Source organism: Apostichopus japonicus, chromosome 17 (assembly GCF_037975245.1).
Source record: "Apostichopus japonicus isolate 1M-3 chromosome 17, ASM3797524v1, whole genome shotgun sequence".
Taxonomy (NCBI): domain Eukaryota; kingdom Metazoa; phylum Echinodermata; class Holothuroidea; order Aspidochirotida; family Stichopodidae; genus Apostichopus; species Apostichopus japonicus.
Genome location: NC_092577.1, coordinates 17,502,100 through 17,522,128, shown reverse-complemented (window position 1 = coordinate 17,522,128; position 20,029 = coordinate 17,502,100). Strand labels below are relative to the sequence as shown.

At 38.5% G+C, this 20,029-nt stretch overlaps 12 non-coding genes and 31 pseudogenes across 12 annotated transcripts; all 43 read right to left on the bottom strand.

Moving 5' to 3' along the window:
• Positions 1 to 46: 46 nt before the first annotated feature.
• LOC139955460 (5S ribosomal RNA) lies at positions 47 to 165 on the bottom strand. Its single transcript, XR_011788700.1, has one exon. It is a non-coding gene; the product is annotated as a 5S ribosomal RNA (ribosomal RNA).
• A 68-nt stretch (positions 166 to 233) lies between these two features.
• Positions 234 to 352, bottom strand: LOC139955459 (5S ribosomal RNA). Its single transcript, XR_011788699.1, has one exon. It is a non-coding gene; the product is annotated as a 5S ribosomal RNA (ribosomal RNA).
• A 76-nt stretch (positions 353 to 428) lies between these two features.
• LOC139957222 (5S ribosomal RNA) lies at positions 429 to 549 on the bottom strand (annotated as a pseudogene).
• A 281-nt stretch (positions 550 to 830) lies between these two features.
• LOC139956387 (5S ribosomal RNA) lies at positions 831 to 949 on the bottom strand (annotated as a pseudogene).
• Positions 950 to 5,833: 4,884 nt separating this feature from the next.
• On the bottom strand, positions 5,834 to 5,952 carry LOC139956447 (5S ribosomal RNA; annotated as a pseudogene).
• A 283-nt stretch (positions 5,953 to 6,235) lies between these two features.
• LOC139956386 (5S ribosomal RNA) lies at positions 6,236 to 6,354 on the bottom strand (annotated as a pseudogene).
• Positions 6,355 to 6,637: 283 nt separating this feature from the next.
• LOC139956638 (5S ribosomal RNA) lies at positions 6,638 to 6,756 on the bottom strand (annotated as a pseudogene).
• Positions 6,757 to 6,824: 68 nt separating this feature from the next.
• LOC139957054 (5S ribosomal RNA) lies at positions 6,825 to 6,943 on the bottom strand (annotated as a pseudogene).
• Positions 6,944 to 7,011: 68 nt separating this feature from the next.
• LOC139956385 (5S ribosomal RNA) lies at positions 7,012 to 7,130 on the bottom strand (annotated as a pseudogene).
• Positions 7,131 to 7,411: 281 nt separating this feature from the next.
• Positions 7,412 to 7,530, bottom strand: LOC139956637 (5S ribosomal RNA; annotated as a pseudogene).
• Positions 7,531 to 7,598: 68 nt separating this feature from the next.
• Positions 7,599 to 7,717, bottom strand: LOC139956509 (5S ribosomal RNA; annotated as a pseudogene).
• Positions 7,718 to 7,785: 68 nt separating this feature from the next.
• On the bottom strand, positions 7,786 to 7,904 carry LOC139956383 (5S ribosomal RNA; annotated as a pseudogene).
• Positions 7,905 to 8,187: 283 nt separating this feature from the next.
• Positions 8,188 to 8,306, bottom strand: LOC139957012 (5S ribosomal RNA; annotated as a pseudogene).
• Positions 8,307 to 8,374: 68 nt separating this feature from the next.
• On the bottom strand, positions 8,375 to 8,493 carry LOC139955458 (5S ribosomal RNA). Its single transcript, XR_011788698.1, has one exon. It is a non-coding gene; the product is annotated as a 5S ribosomal RNA (ribosomal RNA).
• A 67-nt stretch (positions 8,494 to 8,560) lies between these two features.
• On the bottom strand, positions 8,561 to 8,679 carry LOC139955457 (5S ribosomal RNA). Its single transcript, XR_011788697.1, has one exon. It is a non-coding gene; the product is annotated as a 5S ribosomal RNA (ribosomal RNA).
• A 76-nt stretch (positions 8,680 to 8,755) lies between these two features.
• On the bottom strand, positions 8,756 to 8,876 carry LOC139957221 (5S ribosomal RNA; annotated as a pseudogene).
• A 283-nt stretch (positions 8,877 to 9,159) lies between these two features.
• Positions 9,160 to 9,278, bottom strand: LOC139955739 (5S ribosomal RNA). The gene has a single exon (XR_011788970.1). It is a non-coding gene; the product is annotated as a 5S ribosomal RNA (ribosomal RNA).
• Positions 9,279 to 9,561: 283 nt separating this feature from the next.
• Positions 9,562 to 9,680, bottom strand: LOC139956382 (5S ribosomal RNA; annotated as a pseudogene).
• Positions 9,681 to 9,963: 283 nt separating this feature from the next.
• LOC139957371 (5S ribosomal RNA) lies at positions 9,964 to 10,084 on the bottom strand (annotated as a pseudogene).
• A 76-nt stretch (positions 10,085 to 10,160) lies between these two features.
• Positions 10,161 to 10,281, bottom strand: LOC139957220 (5S ribosomal RNA; annotated as a pseudogene).
• Positions 10,282 to 10,564: 283 nt separating this feature from the next.
• LOC139955738 (5S ribosomal RNA) lies at positions 10,565 to 10,683 on the bottom strand. Its single transcript, XR_011788969.1, has one exon. It is a non-coding gene; the product is annotated as a 5S ribosomal RNA (ribosomal RNA).
• Positions 10,684 to 10,966: 283 nt separating this feature from the next.
• Positions 10,967 to 11,085, bottom strand: LOC139956381 (5S ribosomal RNA; annotated as a pseudogene).
• Positions 11,086 to 11,368: 283 nt separating this feature from the next.
• Positions 11,369 to 11,487, bottom strand: LOC139956636 (5S ribosomal RNA; annotated as a pseudogene).
• Positions 11,488 to 11,555: 68 nt separating this feature from the next.
• On the bottom strand, positions 11,556 to 11,674 carry LOC139957397 (5S ribosomal RNA; annotated as a pseudogene).
• A 68-nt stretch (positions 11,675 to 11,742) lies between these two features.
• Positions 11,743 to 11,861, bottom strand: LOC139956380 (5S ribosomal RNA; annotated as a pseudogene).
• Positions 11,862 to 12,142: 281 nt separating this feature from the next.
• On the bottom strand, positions 12,143 to 12,261 carry LOC139956635 (5S ribosomal RNA; annotated as a pseudogene).
• A 68-nt stretch (positions 12,262 to 12,329) lies between these two features.
• Positions 12,330 to 12,448, bottom strand: LOC139956508 (5S ribosomal RNA; annotated as a pseudogene).
• A 68-nt stretch (positions 12,449 to 12,516) lies between these two features.
• On the bottom strand, positions 12,517 to 12,635 carry LOC139956379 (5S ribosomal RNA; annotated as a pseudogene).
• A 283-nt stretch (positions 12,636 to 12,918) lies between these two features.
• On the bottom strand, positions 12,919 to 13,037 carry LOC139957010 (5S ribosomal RNA; annotated as a pseudogene).
• A 68-nt stretch (positions 13,038 to 13,105) lies between these two features.
• LOC139955456 (5S ribosomal RNA) lies at positions 13,106 to 13,224 on the bottom strand. Its single transcript, XR_011788696.1, has one exon. It is a non-coding gene; the product is annotated as a 5S ribosomal RNA (ribosomal RNA).
• A 68-nt stretch (positions 13,225 to 13,292) lies between these two features.
• LOC139955455 (5S ribosomal RNA) lies at positions 13,293 to 13,411 on the bottom strand. Its single transcript, XR_011788695.1, has one exon. It is a non-coding gene; the product is annotated as a 5S ribosomal RNA (ribosomal RNA).
• A 76-nt stretch (positions 13,412 to 13,487) lies between these two features.
• On the bottom strand, positions 13,488 to 13,608 carry LOC139957219 (5S ribosomal RNA; annotated as a pseudogene).
• Positions 13,609 to 13,891: 283 nt separating this feature from the next.
• On the bottom strand, positions 13,892 to 14,010 carry LOC139955737 (5S ribosomal RNA). Its single transcript, XR_011788968.1, has one exon. It is a non-coding gene; the product is annotated as a 5S ribosomal RNA (ribosomal RNA).
• Positions 14,011 to 14,293: 283 nt separating this feature from the next.
• Positions 14,294 to 14,412, bottom strand: LOC139956378 (5S ribosomal RNA; annotated as a pseudogene).
• A 283-nt stretch (positions 14,413 to 14,695) lies between these two features.
• On the bottom strand, positions 14,696 to 14,816 carry LOC139957370 (5S ribosomal RNA; annotated as a pseudogene).
• A 68-nt stretch (positions 14,817 to 14,884) lies between these two features.
• On the bottom strand, positions 14,885 to 15,003 carry LOC139956507 (5S ribosomal RNA; annotated as a pseudogene).
• Positions 15,004 to 15,071: 68 nt separating this feature from the next.
• On the bottom strand, positions 15,072 to 15,190 carry LOC139956377 (5S ribosomal RNA; annotated as a pseudogene).
• Positions 15,191 to 15,473: 283 nt separating this feature from the next.
• On the bottom strand, positions 15,474 to 15,594 carry LOC139957368 (5S ribosomal RNA; annotated as a pseudogene).
• Positions 15,595 to 15,662: 68 nt separating this feature from the next.
• Positions 15,663 to 15,781, bottom strand: LOC139955454 (5S ribosomal RNA). The gene has a single exon (XR_011788694.1). It is a non-coding gene; the product is annotated as a 5S ribosomal RNA (ribosomal RNA).
• A 77-nt stretch (positions 15,782 to 15,858) lies between these two features.
• LOC139955452 (5S ribosomal RNA) lies at positions 15,859 to 15,977 on the bottom strand. Its single transcript, XR_011788692.1, has one exon. It is a non-coding gene; the product is annotated as a 5S ribosomal RNA (ribosomal RNA).
• Positions 15,978 to 16,045: 68 nt separating this feature from the next.
• LOC139955451 (5S ribosomal RNA) lies at positions 16,046 to 16,164 on the bottom strand. Its single transcript, XR_011788691.1, has one exon. It is a non-coding gene; the product is annotated as a 5S ribosomal RNA (ribosomal RNA).
• A 76-nt stretch (positions 16,165 to 16,240) lies between these two features.
• LOC139957218 (5S ribosomal RNA) lies at positions 16,241 to 16,361 on the bottom strand (annotated as a pseudogene).
• Positions 16,362 to 16,642: 281 nt separating this feature from the next.
• Positions 16,643 to 16,761, bottom strand: LOC139956376 (5S ribosomal RNA; annotated as a pseudogene).
• Positions 16,762 to 20,029: the final 3,268 nt, after the last annotated feature.

Genomic DNA, 20,029 nt, shown 5'->3' with positions numbered 1-20,029 from the left:
TTCTCATCGTCGTGGCAACATAGTGTTATCAATTATAAAAAATAAAAGCCTACGGCACCCAGTATTCCCAGGCGGTCACCCATCCAAGTACTGACTGCGCTCTACGTTGCTTGACTTCGGTGATCGGACGAGAACCGGTATAGTCAACGTGATGTGGCCGTAGACATAACAAGAGGTCAATGTAGGCCATTTCAATTTCTCATCATCGTCGTGTTATCAATTATGAAAATAAAAGCCTACGGCACCCAGTATTCCCAGGCGGTCACCCATCCAAGTACTGACTGCGCTCTACGTTGCTTGACTTCGGTGATCGGACGAGAACCGGTATAGTCAACGTGATGTGGCCGTAGACATAACAAGAGGTCAATGTAGGCCATTTCAATTTCTCATCGTCGTGGCAACATAGTGTTATCAATTATGAAAATAAAAGCCTGCGGCACCCAGTATTCCCCCAGGCGGTCACCCATCCAAGTACTGACTGCGCTCTACGTTGCTTGACTTCGGTGATCGGACGAGAACCGGTATAGTCAACGTGATATGGCCGTAGACATTCCAAGAGGTGAAATGTAGGCTACTTGTCTGGTAGGTTATGATCAGTGGATTTAATATATAAATTATACATGAATGGATTTAATATATATTATGTTAATCTATATTTGACATATATCTAGAAAATTCTAATATATAAAAACAAACGAGGTATTTATTAATATATTCGATTTTCAAATCGCTTTCCTTGTGGCAAGACACTTTCCTTGTGGAAAGACAATGAAGGCCATTTCAATTTCTCATCGTCGTGGCAACATAGTGTTATCAATTATGAAAATAAAAGCCTACGGCACCCAGTATTCCCAGGCGGTCACCCATCCAAGTACTGACTGCGCTCTACGTTGCTTGACTTCGGTGATCGGACGAGAACCGGTATAGTCATCGTGATGTGGCCGTAGACATTCCAAGAGGCGAAATGTAGGCTAGTTGTCTGGTAGGTTATGATTAGTGGATTTAATATATATATTTATTTATTTATTTATTTGTTTTTCCACAGAAGTACAAAGCGGAGGGAAGTCTTCCATAAAGCTTAAAAGCTTAACAAAGTGGAAGACTCCCTAAAGAAAAAAAAAAAATGAATAAATACAAATTGAATGTTTGTTACATAATGAACAGAAACTGCTGAAGTAAATAACTCATTTACATAATTTAATATGATGATATCAATTCTTTTTTTAAACATTTCTTAAATGAATTCTTTGTAGCCTTAGATTTAACGGTATTGCTTAATGAGTTCCATAACTTAGTTGCACGGTTGCGAAAGCTGCGTGTACCTAATTTCGTATGATAGAAGTTGCAATGAGCATTTTGTCTATTTCGGGTATTATAATTGTATAATTCTACATTAATTGTATAGAAATTATGAAAGGAACCCGGAAGTAGCCCATGCCATGCTTTATACGTAAATACAGCAAGTTGTAGCCTTATAATATCATTTAATTTCAGCAGGTTTTGACCTTTAAACAATGGACTAGTATGCTGACGAAATGCAGCATGTGTTATGTTACGTATTGCGCCTTTTTGTAGTTTATTGAGACGGTCAAGACAAGTTATGTTAGCACCAGACCAAATAATAGAACAGTAGGACAGATGAGGTAGAATGAGCGTATTATAAATCATTCTTAGAATGTGTGTCGGTAGGAAATGTTTTATTATAGCGAGTATACCAATGTTCCTTGCGACCTTAGAACAGATTGCTGAAATATGTTGTTGCCAACTTAGTTTTGAATCAATATATACACCTAAAAATTTTATGTAGTCAACATTGTTAATTGGTGTACCATTCATATTAATGTTGTGAACTTGAGGAGGGTTGTTGGATGAATTAAAAACAATGTAGTGTGTCTTGTTGACATTGATAGAAAGCTTGTTTGACCGAAACCAGTTACTAAACTTTTCTAGTTCATTAGATACAGTAATAGGTAGGATGCTAATGTTGTCAGAGTCCAAAAAAATAGTGGTGTCATCAGCAAACAAAGTAACTTTTGCAATATTGGACACTTGACATATGTCGTTTACATAAATAATGAATAACAGAGGTCCCAGGATAGATCCCTGTGGTACACCACAAGGGACTTGGGCAAGATCAGAGTTATGTGACTTATACGCAGTAAATTGGTGACGGTGAGATAGGTAGCTGTCGAACCAATTCAGAGTAGTACCTCTTATACCATTAAAGTGCATCTTATTCAGTAAAATAGAATGATTAATGGTATCAAACGCTTTACTTAAGTCTAGGAATACACCAATGCAAGTCTTACGTTGATCAAGTTTACTGTAGAGATTATCAATTGCATCTGCCAGGGCGAGCTCAGTGGAGTGATTGTATCGAAATCCGTACTGTTGTTTATTAAGAATGTTGTGTTTGTCCAAGAATCTACAAATACGATTAAACAATAGTCTTTCTATAAGTTTCGCAAAACAAGAGAGTAACGATATTGGCCGGTAATTTTCATATGCATTGTTCTGGCCATTTTTGTAAATTGGTAAGACTTTAGCAATTTTTAACTTGTCTGGAAAGACACCTGTATTAAATGATAGGTTACAAATATGGGCAAGTGGTGTGACAATATACTTAGCGGCCTGTTTGATAATATCAGGACTGAAATCGTCATATCCTGCAGCCTTTTTGGGTTTAATTGCAGTGTTGATCGTTTTCAGTAATTCTTCTTCTGTCACGGGGAATATGAACACAGAGTTTGGGTTGGGATTTCTGCTTTTATGCAAAAAAATCTCAGCTTTTTCAAGGGGTTTAATCTTGCTGGCCAGTGAAGGGCCTACATTTACAAAGTAATTGTTAAAACCATTAGCAATTTCCTGGTTGTCTGTGACAACGTTTTGGTTATGGTGAAAGGCCGTAGGATATGACGATTGACTGGCATTTTTATGTAAGAGTTCATTGACTGTTTTCCAGGTACCATTAATGTTATTATTGCTCTCGATAAATTTACTGTGAAAGTATAGTTTCTTTGATGTTCTGATAATATTTGTTAATTTATTTCGATAAATAAGGTATACCTTCTTGTTATTCGATGTTGGATCCTTTAATTGGCGTCTATACAATTGATTTTTCTTTTTTATTGATTTTAATATACCACTAGTAATCCAAGGATGTCTCTTTTTACGTTTCTTCCTTACATTAATAACCTGCACTGGAAAACAGTCATTGTACATATCACTAAAATGATGAAAAAATACATTATAGGATACATTAGCATCCTTTTCATTAAGAACATCATCCCATTGCTTACATTCTAATTGGGAAATAAAATTACTGATATTATTTATATTGTAATTACGAATACGTTTACTATCTCTATTATAGATTCTAAGTCTTGAATTATTGTCAAGGAAGATGGGAAAGTGGTCGGTAATATCGGTTACAAATATGCCTGAGTTAATTGCAGAATTATCATTAGTAAATATGTTATCAATTAAAGTAGACGATGTACTTGCAACACGGGTAGGATTTGTTATTGCTGGATAAAAATTATTCGAGAAAGCTAAGTTGAGGAAATCTGTAGATAAGTGGTCGTCAAGTAAGTTAATGTTGAAATCACCCATGATATAAGAATTACTACGTGATTCTGTTAATTTGCCATAAATGTTTTGCACATGAAAATAAAAGTCGTCATAAGAACCCGTCGGTGGTCTATAAATAATACCAATAACGTAATGCTTACTGCCATTTTGGGGTGTGATCTCTATGAAAAGAGACTCAATTGAGTCATTAAATACAGAGAGATCGTCTCTGCATTTGTAATTATAGTTCTTTTTAATGTATAAACAAACCCCACCTCCCCTTCTTTTATGGCGGTGTTTTTCTACAAGTCGATAATTATTAATATTGATGATGGATGTATTATTATTGTCATTCAACCAAGTTTCCGTAAAGCCCATGATCGAGAATTCGTTATTAAGTAATGAGATGAAAGTGGTAATATTATCAAAATTTTTGTTAAGACTCCTACTGTTCATATTGAAAATGGTAAGACCATTACTAGGGGGTAAATTATTATACTTATCGATGTTATAATACTCACAGGAAATATTATCCCTTGTTTCTATTTTGTTTTTTGTTGGATCCATTAAAACAAGAAAGAGTATGATGACGATGACGATATAGAAGTGAGGTTTGATTGTTTTTGCTTGTTACGGTTCTTGCCTTGCTAAGGTTTGGTGTTGGTATTTTCTTCTTGTGTCTTACAAAAATGAAGTTGTCCTCATCCAAAGACATCTGCCTTTTAAGGTGTGCCATAGAGTCATTTACAGTTTCAGTGGTGTCTCCATTACTTCCTGGTTTGTAGTCGGGTTTTCTTTGTAGTCGGGATTTCTGTGCTTCGTCGGTGGGATTTTTCTTGGTCGCTGTGGTCGTAGCCTTCGCTTTCTTGGGAGATTTCGGTTGTTTCTGCTGTGGCTGGGTGTTGGTAGGCAGAGTCTCCTCAATTTGGTCCTTGTTCCGGTTGGCTTGATCTACCGTGTCAGGAGGTTGCACTGTGGGTTGAGCTGGTGGGCCCCCGGGAACTGTTTCCTTGTTGGCGCTCTCAGTGACGTTAGAAGGTTCAGTTTCTGTGTCCATCTCACCATTGTCTGAAGGCTTCTCTGGTTCGACATCGTTATCTTCCTCAGGTGGTTGCTCCGTGCATAGGAAACTTTTATGACCAAAGTTTTGGCATCTAAAGCACTTTATCCTAGGGCAACGGCTCTCCGTGTGGCCCTGGTTATTACATTCTCTACATACGTACTGGGGACATTCTTTCATGACATGGGTGTCGCTCAAGCAGTTGTTACAGACTTTAGATTGGCTGTTGTGTTTAAGTCTTAGATGTACACCAGCAATCGTAATTGCGTAGGGCAGGCTTTTGGCATTATTTGGCAACTGTACTCTTACGAATCGAATACCGTTTTCCACGTCTGGATAGTCGGAATAGTATTTTCGCGTCCATTTGGATTTAATTGAGCATCCGTATTCCTCTAGCTTAGCCGAAAGTTCTTCGTCAGAAATGTAACAGGGTACCCCAAAAAGACTCACCGTTAGTATAAATTTTTCCACTCCGGTAACATTACAATGGTCGCCTTTAATATTAAGGCCGGTTTCCTGGATAAGTTCCGCATCAGATTCATTCTTCAATGTCACAATCCAGTGCCCTGACGTCTTAACACATCCCACAATTCTATTATTCCCAAGATCCTCAGATATCGATTTCAGTATGTCTCCATAGCTATGTCCATTGTCAAATACCCTAACACTGTTAGTTTTCAAACGTTGTATTGATGGTTTCGCGGAACCCATGTTCGCACTAGCACACGCCTTGGCGGCCTTCGTCGCCTTGGCGACTTCAAAAATTACCTACAAAACTCCTACAGTTTAACGGTCCAAAATGAAACACAGTAATAAAAACCCGCTAGCATCCAAGAACTTGGATGTTGCAGGTTGAAGAAAACGTGGAACAAGTAAGTTCGAAAAAAGTAACAAAGAAAACAGCTAACAAAGAGCACAACCAACCGCGCCACGACTGTATCACACTGTATCCACTGTATCACACTGTATCACACCACGACATATATTATACATGAATGGATTTAATATATATTATGTTAATCTATATTTTACATCTATATGTAGAAAATTCTAATATATAAAAACAAACGAGTTATTTATTAATATATTCGATTTTCAAATCGCTTTCCTCGTGGCAAGACACTTTCCTTGTGGAAAGACAATGAAGGCCATTTCAATTTCTCATCGTCGTGGCAACATAGTGTTATCAATTATGAAAATAAAAGCCTGCGGCACCCAGTATTCCCAGGCGGTCACCCATCCAAGTACTGACTGCGCTCTACGTTGCTTGACTTCGGTGATCGTACGAGAACCGGTATAGTCAACGTGATATGGCCGTAGACATTCCAAGAGGTGAAATGTAGGCTACTTGTCTGGTAGGTTATGATCAGTGGATTTAATATATATATTATACATGAATGGATTTAATATATATTATGTTAATCTATATTTTACATATATATCTAGAAAATTCTAATATATAAAAACAAACGAGGTATTTATTAATATATTCGATTTTCAAATCGCTTTCCTCGTGGCAAGACACTTTCCTTGTGGAAAGACAATGAAGGCCATTTCAATTTCTCATCGTCGTGGCAACATAGTGTTATCAATTATGAAAATAAAAGCCTACGGCACCCAGTATTCCCAGGCGGTCACCCATCCAAGTACTGACTGCGCTCTACGTTGCTTGACTTCGGTGATCGGACGAGAACCGGTATAGTCATCGTGATGTGGCCGTAGACATTCCAAGAGGCGAAATGTAGGCTAGTTGTCTGGTAGGTTATGATTAGTGGATTTAATATATATATTATACATGAATGGATTTAATATATATTATGTTAATCTATATTTTACATCTATATGTAGAAAATTCGAATATATAAAAACAAACGAGTTATTTATTAATATATTCGATTTTCAAATCGCTTTCCTCGTGGCAAGACACTTTCCTTGTGGAAAGACAATGAAGGCCATTTCAATTTGTCATCGTCGTGGCAACATAGTGTTATCAATTATGAAAATAAAAGCCTGCGGCACCCAGTATTCCCAGGCGGTCACCCATCCAAGTACTGACTGCGCTCTACGTTGCTTGACTTCGGTGATCGGACGAGAACCGGTATAGTCAACGTGATGTGGCCGTAGACATAAAAAGAGGTCAATGTAGGCCATTTCAATTTCTCATCATCGTCGTGTTATCAATTATGAAAATAAAAGCCTACGGCACCCAGTATTCCCAGGCGGTCACCCATCCAAGTACTGACAGCGCTCTACGTTGCTTGACATCGGTGATCGGACGAGAACCGGTATAGTCAACGTGATGTGGCCGTAGACATAACAAGAGGTCAATGTAGACCATTTCAATTTCTCATCATCGTCGTGTTATCAATTATGAAAATAAAAGCCTACGGCACCCAGTATTCCCAGGCGGTCACCCATCCAAGTACTGACTGCGCTCTACGTTGCTTGACTTCGGTGATCGGACGAGAACCGGTATAGTCATCGTGATGTGGCCGTAGACATTCCAAGAGGCGAAATGTAGGCTAGTTGTCTGGTAGGTTATGATCAGTGGATTTAATATATATTATACATGAATGGATTTAATATATATTATGTCAATCTGTATTTTACATATATATGTAGACAATTCTAATATATAAAAACAAACGAGTTATTTATTAATATATTCGATTTTCAAATCGCTTTCCTCGTGGCAAGACACTTTCCTTGTGGAAAGACAATGAAGGCCATTTCAATTTGTCATCGTCGTGGCAACATAGTGTTATCAATTATGAAAATAAAAGCCTGCGGCACCCAGTATTCCCAGGCGGTCACCCATCCAAGTACTGACTGCGCTCTACGTTGCTTGACTTCGGTGATCGGACGAGAACCGGTATAGTCAACGTGATGTGGCCGTAGACATAAAAAGAGGTCAATGTAGGCCATTTCAATTTCTCATCATCGTCGTGTTATCAATTATGAAAATAAAAGCCTACGGCACCCAGTATTCCCAGGCGGTCACCCATCCAAGTACTGACTGCGCTCTACGTTGCTTGACATCGGTGATCGGACGAGAACCGGTATAGTCAACGTGATGTGGCCGTAGACATAACAAGAGGTCAATGTAGACCATTTCAATTTCTCATCATCGTCGTGTTATCAATTATGAAAATAAAAGCCTACGGCACCCAGTATTCCCAGGCGGTCACCCATCCAAGTACTGACTGCGCTCTACGTTGCTTGACTTCGGTGATCGGACGAGAACCGGTATAGTCATCGTGATGTGGCCGTAGACATTCCAAGAGGCGAAATGTAGGCTAGTTGTCTGGTAGGTTATGATTAGTGGATTTAATATATATATTATACATGAATGGATTTAATATATATTATGTTAATCTATATTTTACATCTATATGTAGAAAATTCGAATATATAAAAACAAACGAGTTATTTATTAATATATTCGATTTTCAAATCGCTTTCCTCGTGGCAAGACACTTTCCTTGTGGAAAGACAATGAAGGCCATTTCAATTTCTCATCGTCGTGGCAACATAGTGTTATCAATTATGAAAATAAAAGCCTGCGGCACCCAGTATTCCCAGGCGGTCACCCATCCAAGTACTGACTGCGCTCTACGTTGCTTGACTTCGGTGATCGGACGAGAACCGGTATAGTCATCGTGATGTGGCCGTAGACATAAAAAGAGGTCAATGTAGGCCATTTCAATTTCTCATCATCGTCGTGTTATCAATTATGAAAATAAAAGCCTACGGCACCCAGTATTCCCAGGCGGTCACCCATCCAAGTACTGACTGCGCTCTACGTTGCTTGACTTCGGTGATCGGACGAGAACCGGTATAGTCAACGTGATGTGGCCGTAGACATAACAAGAGGTCAATGTAGGCCATTTCAATTTCTCATCATCGTCGTGTTATCAATTATGAAAGTAAAGCCTACGGCACCCAGTATTCCCAGGCGGTCACCCATCCAAGTACTGACTGCGCTCTACGTTGCTTGACTTCGGTGATCGGACGAGAACCGGTATAGTCAACGTGATGTGGCCGTAGACATAACAAGAGGTCAATGTAGGCCATTTCAATTTCTCATCGTCGTGGCAACATAGTGTTATCAATTATGAAAATAAAAGCCTGCGGCACCCAGTATTCCCCCAGGCGGTCACCCATCCAAGTACTGACTGCGCTCTACGTTGCTTGACTTCGGTGATCGGACGAGAACCGGTATAGTCAACGTGATATGGCCGTAGACATTCCAAGAGGTGAAATGTAGGCTACTTGTCTGGTAGGTTATAATCAGTGGATTTAATATATATATTATACATGAATGGATTTAATATATATTATGTTAATCTATATTTTACATATATATCTAGAAAATTCTAATATATAAAAACAAACGAGGTATTTATTAATATATTCGATTTTCAAATCGCTTTCCTCGTGGCAAGACACTTTCCTTGTGGAAAGACAATGAAGGCCATTTCAATTTCTCATCGTCGTGGCAACATAGTGTTATCAATTATGAAAATAAAAGCCTGCGGCACCCAGTATTCCCAGGCGGTCACCCATCCAAGTACTGACTGCGCTCTACGTTGCTTGACTTCGGTGATCGGACGAGAACCGGTATAGTCAACGTGATATGGCCGTAGACATTCCAAGAGGTGAAATGTAGGCTACTTGTCTGGTAGGTTATGATCAGTGGATTTAATATATATATTATACATGAATGGATTTAATATATATTATGTTAATCTATATTTTACATATATATCTAGAAAATTCTAATATATAAAAACAAACGAGGTATTTATTAATATATTCGATTTTCAAATCGCTTTCCTCGTGGCAAGACACTTTCCTTGTGGAAAGACAATGAAGGCCATTTCAATTTCTCATCGTCGTGGCAACATAGTGTTATCAATTATGAAAATAAAAGCCTACGGCACCCAGTATTCCCAGGCGGTCACCCATCCAAGTACTGACTGCGCTCTACGTTGCTTGACTTCGGTGATCGGACGAGAACCGGTATAGTCATCGTGATGTGGCCGTAGACATTCCAAGAGGCGAAATGTAGGCTAGTTGTCTGGTAGGTTATGATTAGTGGATTTAATATATATATTATACATGAATGGATTTAATATATATTATGTTAATCTATATTTTACATCTATATGTAGAAAATTCTAATATATAAAAACAAACGAGTTATTTATTAATATATTCGATTTTCAAATCGCTTTCCTCGTGGCAAGACACTTTCCTTGTGGAAAGACAATGAAGGCCATTTCAATTTCTCATCGTCGTGGCAACATAGTGTTATCAATTATGAAAATAAAAGCCTGCGGCACCCAGTATTCCCCCAGGCGGTCACCCATCCAAGTACTGACTGCGCTCTACGTTGCTTGACTTCGGTGATCGGACGAGAACCGGTATAGTCAACGTGATGTGGCCGTAGACATAACAAGAGGTCAATGTAGGCCATTTCAATTTCTCATCGTCGTGGCAACATAGTGTTATCAATTATGAAAATAAAAGCCTGCGGCACCCAGTATTCCCCCAGGCGGTCACCCATCCAAGTACTGACTGCGCTCTACGTTGCTTGACTTCGGTGATCGGACGAGAACCGGTATAGTCAACGTGATATGGCCGTAGACATTCCAAGAGGTGAAATGTAGGCTACTTGTCTGGTAGGTTATAATCAGTGGATTTAATATATATATTATACATGAATGGATTTAATATATATTATGTTAATCTATATTTTACATCTATATGTAGAAAATTCGAATATATAAAAACAAACGAGTTATTTATTAATATATTCGATTTTCAAATCGCTTTCCTCGTGGCAAGACACTTTCCTTGTGGAAAGACAATGAAGGCCATTTCAATTTCTCATCGTCGTGGCAACATAGTGTTATCAATTATGAAAATAAAAGCCTGCGGCACCCAGTATTCCCAGGCGGTCACCCATCCAAGTACTGACTGCGCTCTACGTTGCTTGACTTCGGTGATCGGACGAGAACCGGTATAGTCAACGTGATATGGCCGTAGACATTCCAAGAGGTGAAATGTAGGCTACTTGTCTGGTAGGTTATGATCAGTGGATTTAATATATATATTATACATGAATGGATTTAATATATATTATGTTAATCTATATTTTACATATATATCTAGAAAATTCTAATATATAAAAACAAACGAGGTATTTATTAATATATTCGATTTTCAAATCGCTTTCCTCGTGGCAAGACACTTTCCTTGTGGAAAGACAATGAAGGCCATTTCAATTTCTCATCGTCGTGGCAACATAGTGTTATCAATTATGAAAATAAAAGCCTACGGCACCCAGTATTCCCAGGCGGTCACCCATCCAAGTACTGACTGCGCTCTACGTTGCTTGACTTCGGTGATCGGACGAGAACCGGTATAGTCATCGTGATGTGGCCGTAGACATTCCAAGAGGCGAAATGTAGGCTAGTTGTCTGGTAGGTTATGATTAGTGGATTTAATATATATATTATACATGAATGGATTTAATATATATTATGTTAATCTATATTTTACATCTATATGTAGAAAATTCGAATATATAAAAACAAACGAGTTATTTATTAATATATTCGATTTTCAAATCGCTTTCCTCGTGGCAAGACACTTTCCTTGTGGAAAGACAATGAAGGCCATTTCAATTTGTCATCGTCGTGGCAACATAGTGTTATCAATTATGAAAATAAAAGCCTGCGGCACCCAGTATTCCCAGGCGGTCACCCATCCAAGTACTGACTGCGCTCTACGTTGCTTGACTTCGGTGATCGGACGAGAACCGGTATAGTCAACGTGATGTGGCCGTAGACATAAAAAGAGGTCAATGTAGGCCATTTCAATTTCTCATCATCGTCGTGTTATCAATTATGAAAATAAAAGCCTACGGCACCCAGTATTCCCAGGCGGTCACCCATCCAAGTACTGACAGCGCTCTACGTTGCTTGACATCGGTGATCGGACGAGAGCCGGTATAGTCAACGTGATGTGGCCGTAGACATAACAAGAGGTCAATGTAGACCATTTCAATTTCTCATCATCGTCGTGTTATCAATTATGAAAATAAAAGCCTACGGCACCCAGTATTCCCAGGCGGTCACCCATCCAAGTACTGACTGCGCTCTACGTTGCTTGACTTCGGTGATCGGACGAGAACCGGTATAGTCATCGTGATGTGGCCGTAGACATTCCAAGAGGCGAAATGTAGGCTAGTTGTCTGGTAGGTTATGATCAGTGGATTTAATATATATTATACATGAATGGATTTAATATATATTATGTCAATCTGTATTTTACATATATATGTAGACAATTCTAATATATAAAAACAAACGAGTTATTTATTAATATATTCGATTTTCAAATCGCTTTCCTCGTGGCAAGACACTTTCCTTGTGGAAAGACAATGAAGGCCATTTCAATTTGTCATCGTCGTGGCAACATAGTGTTATCAATTATGAAAATAAAAGCCTGCGGCACCCAGTATTCCCAGGCGGTCACCCATCCAAGTACTGACTGCGCTCTACGTTGCTTGACTTCGGTGATCGGACGAGAACCGGTATAGTCAACGTGATGTGGCCGTAGACATAAAAAGAGGTCAATGTAGGCCATTTCAATTTCTCATCATCGTCGTGTTATCAATTATGAAAATAAAAGCCTACGGCACCCAGTATTCCCAGGCGGTCACCCATCCAAGTACTGACTGCGCTCTACGTTGCTTGACATCGGTGATCGGACGAGAACCGGTATAGTCAACGTGATGTGGCCGTAGACATAACAAGAGGTCAATGTAGACCATTTCAATTTCTCATCATCGTCGTGTTATCAATTATGAAAATAAAAGCCTACGGCACCCAGTATTCCCAGGCGGTCACCCATCCAAGTACTGACTGCGCTCTACGTTGCTTGACTTCGGTGATCGGACGAGAACCGGTATAGTCATCGTGATGTGGCCGTAGACATTCCAAGAGGCGAAATGTAGGCTAGTTGTCTGGTAGGTTATGATTAGTGGATTTAATATATATATTATACATGAATGGATTTAATATATATTATGTTAATCTATATTTTACATCTATATGTAGAAAATTCTAATATATAAAAACAAACGAGTTATTTATTAATATATTCGATTTTCAAATCGCTTTCCTCGTGGCAAGACACTTTCCTTGTGGAAAGACAATGAAGGCCATTTCAATTTCTCATCGTCGTGGCAACATAGTGTTATCAATTATGAAAATAAAAGCCTGCGGCACCCAGTATTCCCAGGCGGTCACCCATCCAAGTACTGACTGCGCTCTACGTTGCTTGACTTCGGTGATCGGACGAGAACCGGTATAGTCATCGTGATGTGGCCGTAGACATAAAAAGAGGTCAATGTAGGCCATTTCAATTTCTCATCATCGTCGTGTTATCAATTATGAAAATAAAAGCCTACGGCACCCAGTATTCCCAGGCGGTCACCCATCCAAGTACTGACTGCGCTCTACGTTGCTTGACTTCGGTGATCGGACGAGAACCGGTATAGTCAACGTGATGTGGCCGTAGACATAACAAGAGGTCAATGTAGGCCATTTCAATTTCTCATCATCGTCGTGTTATCAATTATGAAAGTAAAAGCCTACGGCACCCAGTATTCCCAGGCGGTCACCCATCCAAGTACTGACTGCGCTCTACGTTGCTTGACTTCGGTGATCGGACGAGAACCGGTATAGTCAACGTGATGTGGCCGTAGACATAACAAGAGGTCAATGTAGGCCATTTCAATTTCTCATCGTCGTGGCAACATAGTGTTATCAATTATGAAAATAAAAGCCTGCGGCACCCAGTATTCCCCCAGGCGGTCACCCATCCAAGTACTGACTGCGCTCTACGTTGCTTGACTTCGGTGATCGGACGAGAACCGGTATAGTCAACGTGATATGGCCGTAGACATTCCAAGAGGTGAAATGTAGGCTACTTGTCTGGTAGGTTATAATCAGTGGATTTAATATATATATTATACATGAATGGATTTAATATATATTATGTTAATCTATATTTTACATATATATCTAGAAAATTCTAATATATAAAAACAAACGAGGTATTTATTAATATATTCGATTTTCAAATCGCTTTCCTCGTGGCAAGACACTTTCCTTGTGGAAAGACAATGAAGGCCATTTCAATTTCTCATCGTCGTGGCAACATAGTGTTATCAATTATGAAAATAAAAGCCTGCGGCACCCAGTATTCCCAGGCGGTCACCCATCCAAGTACTGACTGCGCTCTACGTTGCTTGACTTCGGTGATCGGACGAGAACCGGTATAGTCAACGTGATATGGCCGTAGACATTCCAAGAGGTGAAATGTAGGCTACTTGTCTGGTAGGTTATGATCAGTGGATTTAATATATATATTATACATGAATGGATTTAATATATATTATGTTAATCTATATTTTACATATATATCTAGAAAATTCTAATATATAAAAACAAACGAGGTATTTATTAATATATTCGATTTTCAAATCGCTTTCCTCGTGGCAAGACACTTTCCTTGTGGAAAGACAATGAAGGCCATTTCAATTTCTCATCGTCGTGGCAACATAGTGTTATCAATTATGAAAATAAAAGCCTACGGCACCCAGTATTCCCAGGCGGTCACCCATCCAAGTACTGACTGCGCTCTACGTTGCTTGACTTCGGTGATCGGACGAGAACCGGTATAGTCATCGTGATGTGGCCGTAGACATTCCAAGAGGCGAAATGTAGGCTAGTTGTCTGGTAGGTTATGATTAGTGGATTTAATATATATATTATACATGAATGGATTTAATATATATTATGTTAATCTATATTTTACATCTATATGTAGAAAATTCTAATATATAAAAACAAACGAGTTATTTATTAATATATTCGATTTTCAAATCGCTTTCCTCGTGGCAAGACACTTTCCTTGTGGAAAGACAATGAAGGCCATTTCAATTTCTCATCGTCGTGGCAACATAGTGTTATCAATTATGAAAATAAAAGCCTGCGGCACCCAGTATTCCCCCAGGCGGTCACCCATCCAAGTACTGACTGCGCTCTACGTTGCTTGACTTCGGTGATCGGACGAGAACCGGTATAGTCAACGTGATGTGGCCGTAGACATAACAAGAGGTCAATGTAGGCCATTTCAATTTCTCATCATCGTCGTGTTATCAATTATGAAAATAAAAGCCTACGGCACCCAGTATTCCCAGGCGGTCACCCATCCAAGTACTGACTGCGCTCTACGTTGCTTGACATCGGTGATCGGACGAGAACCGGTATAGTCAACGTGATGTGGCCGTAGACATAACAAGAGGTCAATGTAGACCATTTCAATTTCTCATCATCGTCGTGTTATCAATTATGAAAATAAAAGCCTACGGCACCCAGTATTCCCAGGCGGTCACCCATCCAAGTACTGACTGCGCTCTACGTTGCTTGACTTCGGTGATCGGACGAGAACCGGTATAGTCATCGTGATGTGGCCGTAGACATTCCAAGAGGCGAAATGTAGGCTAGTTGTCTGGTAGGTTATGATTAGTGGATTTAATATATATATTATACATGAATGGATTTAATATATATTATGTTAATCTGTATTTTACATATATATGTAGACAATTCTAATATATAAAAACAAACGAGTTATTTATTAATATATTCGATTTTCAAATCGCTTTCCTCGTGGCAAGACACTTTCCTTGTGGAAAGACAATGAAGGCCATTTCAATTTCTCATCGTCGTGGCAACATAGTGTTATCAATTATGAAAATAAAAGCCTGCGGCACCCAGTATTCCCCCAGGCGGTCACCCATCCAAGTACTGACTGCGCTCTACGTTGCTTGACTTCGGTGATCGGACGAGAACCGGTATAGTCAACGTGATGTGGCCGTAGACATAAAAACCGGTCAATGTAGGCCATTTCAATTTCTCATCATCGTCGTGTTATCAATTATGAAAATAAAAGCCTACGGCACCCAGTATTCCCAGGCGGTCACCCATCCAAGTACTGACTGCGCTCTACGTTGCTTGACTTCGGTGATCGGACGAGAACCGGTATAGTCAACGTGATGTGGCCGTAGACATAAAAACCGGTCAATGTAGGCCATTTCAATTTCTCATCGTCGTGGCAACATAGTGTTATCAATTATAAAAAATAAAAGCCTACGGCACCCAGTATTCCCAGGCGGTCACCCATCCAAGTACTGACTGCGCTCTACGTTGCTTGACTTCGGTGATCGGACGAGAACCGGTATAGTCAACGTGATGTGGCCGTAGACATAACAAGAGGTCAATGTAGGCCATTTCAATTTCTCATCATCGTCGTGTTATCAATTATGAAAATAAAAGCCTACGGCACCCAGTATTCCCAGGCGGTCACCCATCCAAGTACTGACTGCGCTCTACGTTGCTTGACTTCGGTGATCGGACGAGAACCGGTATAGTCAACGTGATGTGGCCGTAGACATAACAAGAGGTCAATGTAGGCCATTTCAATTTCTCATCGTCGTGGCAACATAGTGTTATCAATTATGAAAATAAAAGCCTGCGGCACCCAGTATTCCCCCAGGCGGTCACCCATCCAAGTACTGACTGCGCTCTACGTTGCTTGACTTCGGTGATCGGACGAGAACCGGTATAGTCAACGTGATATGGCCGTAGACATTCCAAGAGGTGAAATGTAGGCTACTTGTCTGGTAGGTTATGATCAGTGGATTTAATATATAAATTATACATGAATGGATTTAATATATATTATGTTAATCTATATTTGACATATATCTAGAAAATTCTAATATATAAAAACAAACGAGGTATTTATTAATATATTCGATTTTCAAATCGCTTTCCTTGTGGCAAGACACTTTCCTTGTGGAAAGACAATGAAGGCCATTTCAATTTCTCATCGTCGTGGCAACATAGTGTTATCAATTATGAAAATAAAAGCCTACGGCACCCAGTATTCCCAGGCGGTCACCCATCCAAGTACTGACTGCGCTCTACGTTGCTTGACTTCGGTGATCGGACGAGAACCGGTATAGTCATCGTGATGTGGCCGTAGACATTCCAAGAGGCGAAATGTAGGCTAGTTGTCTGGTAGGTTATGATTAGTGGATTTAATATATATATTTATTTATTTATTTATTTGTTTTTCCACAGAAGTACAAAGCGGAGGGAAGTCTTCCATAAAGCTTAAAAGCTTAACAAAGTGGAAGACTCCCTAAAGAAAAAAAAAAAATGAATAAATACAAATTGAATGTTTGTTACATAATGAACAGAAACTGCTGAAGTAAATAACTCATTTACATAATTTAATATGATGATATCAATTCTTTTTTTAAACATTTCTTAAATGAATTCTTTGTAGCCTTAGATTTAACGGTATTGCTTAATGAGTTCCATAACTTAGTTGCACGGTTGCGAAAGCTGCGTGTACCTAATTTCGTATGATAGAAGTTGCAATGAGCATTTTGTCTATTTCGGGTATTATAATTGTATAATTCTACATTAATTGTATAGAAATTATGAAAGGAACCCGGAAGTAGCCCATGCCATGCTTTATACGTAAATACAGCAAGTTGTAGCCTTATAATATCATTTAATTTCAGCAGGTTTTGACCTTTAAACAATGGACTAGTATGCTGACGAAATGCAGCATGTGTTATGTTACGTATTGCGCCTTTTTGTAGTTTATTGAGACGGTCAAGACAAGTTATGTTAGCACCAGACCAAATAATAGAACAGTAGGACAGATGAGGTAGAATGAGCGTATTATAAATCATTCTTAGAATGTGTGTCGGTAGGAAATGTTTTATTATAGCGAGTATACCAATGTTCCTTGCGACCTTAGAACAGATTGCTGAAATATGTTGTTGCCAACTTAGTTTTGAATCAATATATACACCTAAAAATTTTATGTAGTCAACATTGTTAATTGGTGTACCATTCATATTAATGTTGTGAACTTGAGGAGGGTTGTTGGATGAATTAAAAACAATGTAGTGTGTCTTGTTGACATTGATAGAAAGCTTGTTTGACCGAAACCAGTTACTAAACTTTTCTAGTTCATTAGATACAGTAATAGGTAGGATGCTAATGTTGTCAGAGTCAAAAAAAATAGTGGTGTCATCAGCAAACAAAGTAACTTTTGCAATATTGGACACTTGACATATGTCGTTTACATAAATAATGAATCACAGAGGTCCCAGGATAGATCCCTGTGGTACACCACAAGGGACTTGGGCAAGATCAGAGTTATGTGACTTATACGCAGTAAATTGGTGACGGTGAGATAGGTAGCTGTCGAACCAATTCAGAGTAGTACCTCTTATACCATTAAAGTGCATCTTATTCAGTAAAATAGAATGATTAATGGTATCAAACGCTTTACTTAAGTCTAGGAATACACCAATGCAAGTCTTACGTTGATCAAGTTTACTGTAGAGATTATCAATTGCATCTGCCAGGGCGAGCTCAGTGGAGTGATTGTATCGAAATCCGTACTGTTGTTTATTAAGAATGTTGTGTTTGTCCAAGAATCTACAAATACGATTAAACAATAGTCTTTCTATAAGTTTCGCAAAACAAGAGAGTAACGATATTGGCCGGTAATTTTCATATGCATTGTTCTGGCCATTTTTGTAAATTGGTAAGACTTTAGCAATTTTTAACTTGTCTGGAAAGACACCTGTATTAAATGATAGGTTACAAATATGGGCAAGTGGTGTGACAATATACTTAGCGGCCTGTTTGATAATATCAGGACTGAAATCGTCATATCCTGCAGCCTTTTTGGGTTTAATTGCAGTGTTGATCGTTTTCAGTAATTCTTCTTCTGTCACGGGGAATATGAACACAGAGTTTGGGTTGGGATTTCTGCTTTTATGCAAAAAAATCTCAGCTTTTTCAAGGGGTTTAATCTTGCTGGCCAGTGAAGGGCCTACATTTACAAAGTAATTGTTAAAACCATTAGCAATTTCCTGGTTGTCTGTGACAACGTTTTGGTTATGGTGAAAGGCCGTAGGATATGACGATTGACTGGCATTTTTATGTAAGAGTTCATTGACTGTTTTCCAGGTACCATTAATGTTATTATTGCTCTCGATAAATTTACTGTGAAAGTATAGTTTCTTTGATGTTCTGATAATATTTGTTAATTTATTTCGATAAATAAGGTATACCTTCTTGTTATTCGATGTTGGATCCTTTAATTGGCGTCTATACAATTGATTTTTCTTTTTTATTGATTTTAATATACCACTAGTAATCCAAGGATGTCTCTTTTTACGTTTCTTCCTTACATTAATAACCTGCACTGGAAAACAGTCATTGTACATATCACTAAAATGATGAAAAAATACATTATAGGATACATTAGCATCCTTTTCATTAAGAACATCATCCCATTGCTTACATTCTAATTGGGAAATAAAATTACTGATATTATTTATATTGTAATTACGAATACGTTTACTATCTCTATTATAGATTCTAAGTCTTGAATTATTGTCAAGGAAGATGGGAAAGTGGTCGGTAATATCGGTTACAAATATGCCTGAGTTAATTGCAGAATTATCATTAGTAAATATGTTATCAATTAAAGTAGACGATGTACTTGCAACACGGGTAGGATTTGTTATTGCTGGATAAAAATTATTCGAGAAAGCTAAGTTGAGGAAATCTGTAGATAAGTGGTCGTCAAGTAAGTTAATGTTGAAATCACCCATGATATAAGAATTACTACGTGATTCTGTTAATTTGCCATAAATGTTTTGCACATGAAAATAAAAGTCGTCATAAGAACCCGTCGGTGGTCTATAAATAATACCAATAACGTAATGCTTACTGCCATTTTGGGGTGTGATCTCTATGAAAAGAGACTCAATTGAGTCATTAAATACAGAGAGATCGTCTCTGCATTTGTAATTATAGTTCTTTTTAATGTATAAACAAACCCCACCTCCCCTTCTTTTATGGCGGTGTTTTTCTACAAGTCGATAATTATTAATATTGATGATGGATGTATTATTATTGTCATTCAACCAAGTTTCCGTAAAGCCCATGATCGAGAATTCGTTATTAAGTAATGAGATGAAAGTGGTAATATTATCAAAATTTTTGTTAAGACTCCTACTGTTCATATTGAAAATGGTAAGACCATTACTAGGGGGTAAATTATTATACTTATCGATGTTATAATACTCACAGGAAATATTATCCCTTGTTTCTATTTTGTTTTTTGTTGGATCCATTAAAACAAGAAAGAGTATGATGACGATGACGATATAGAAGTGAGGTTTGATTGTTTTTGCTTGTTACGGTTCTTGCCTTG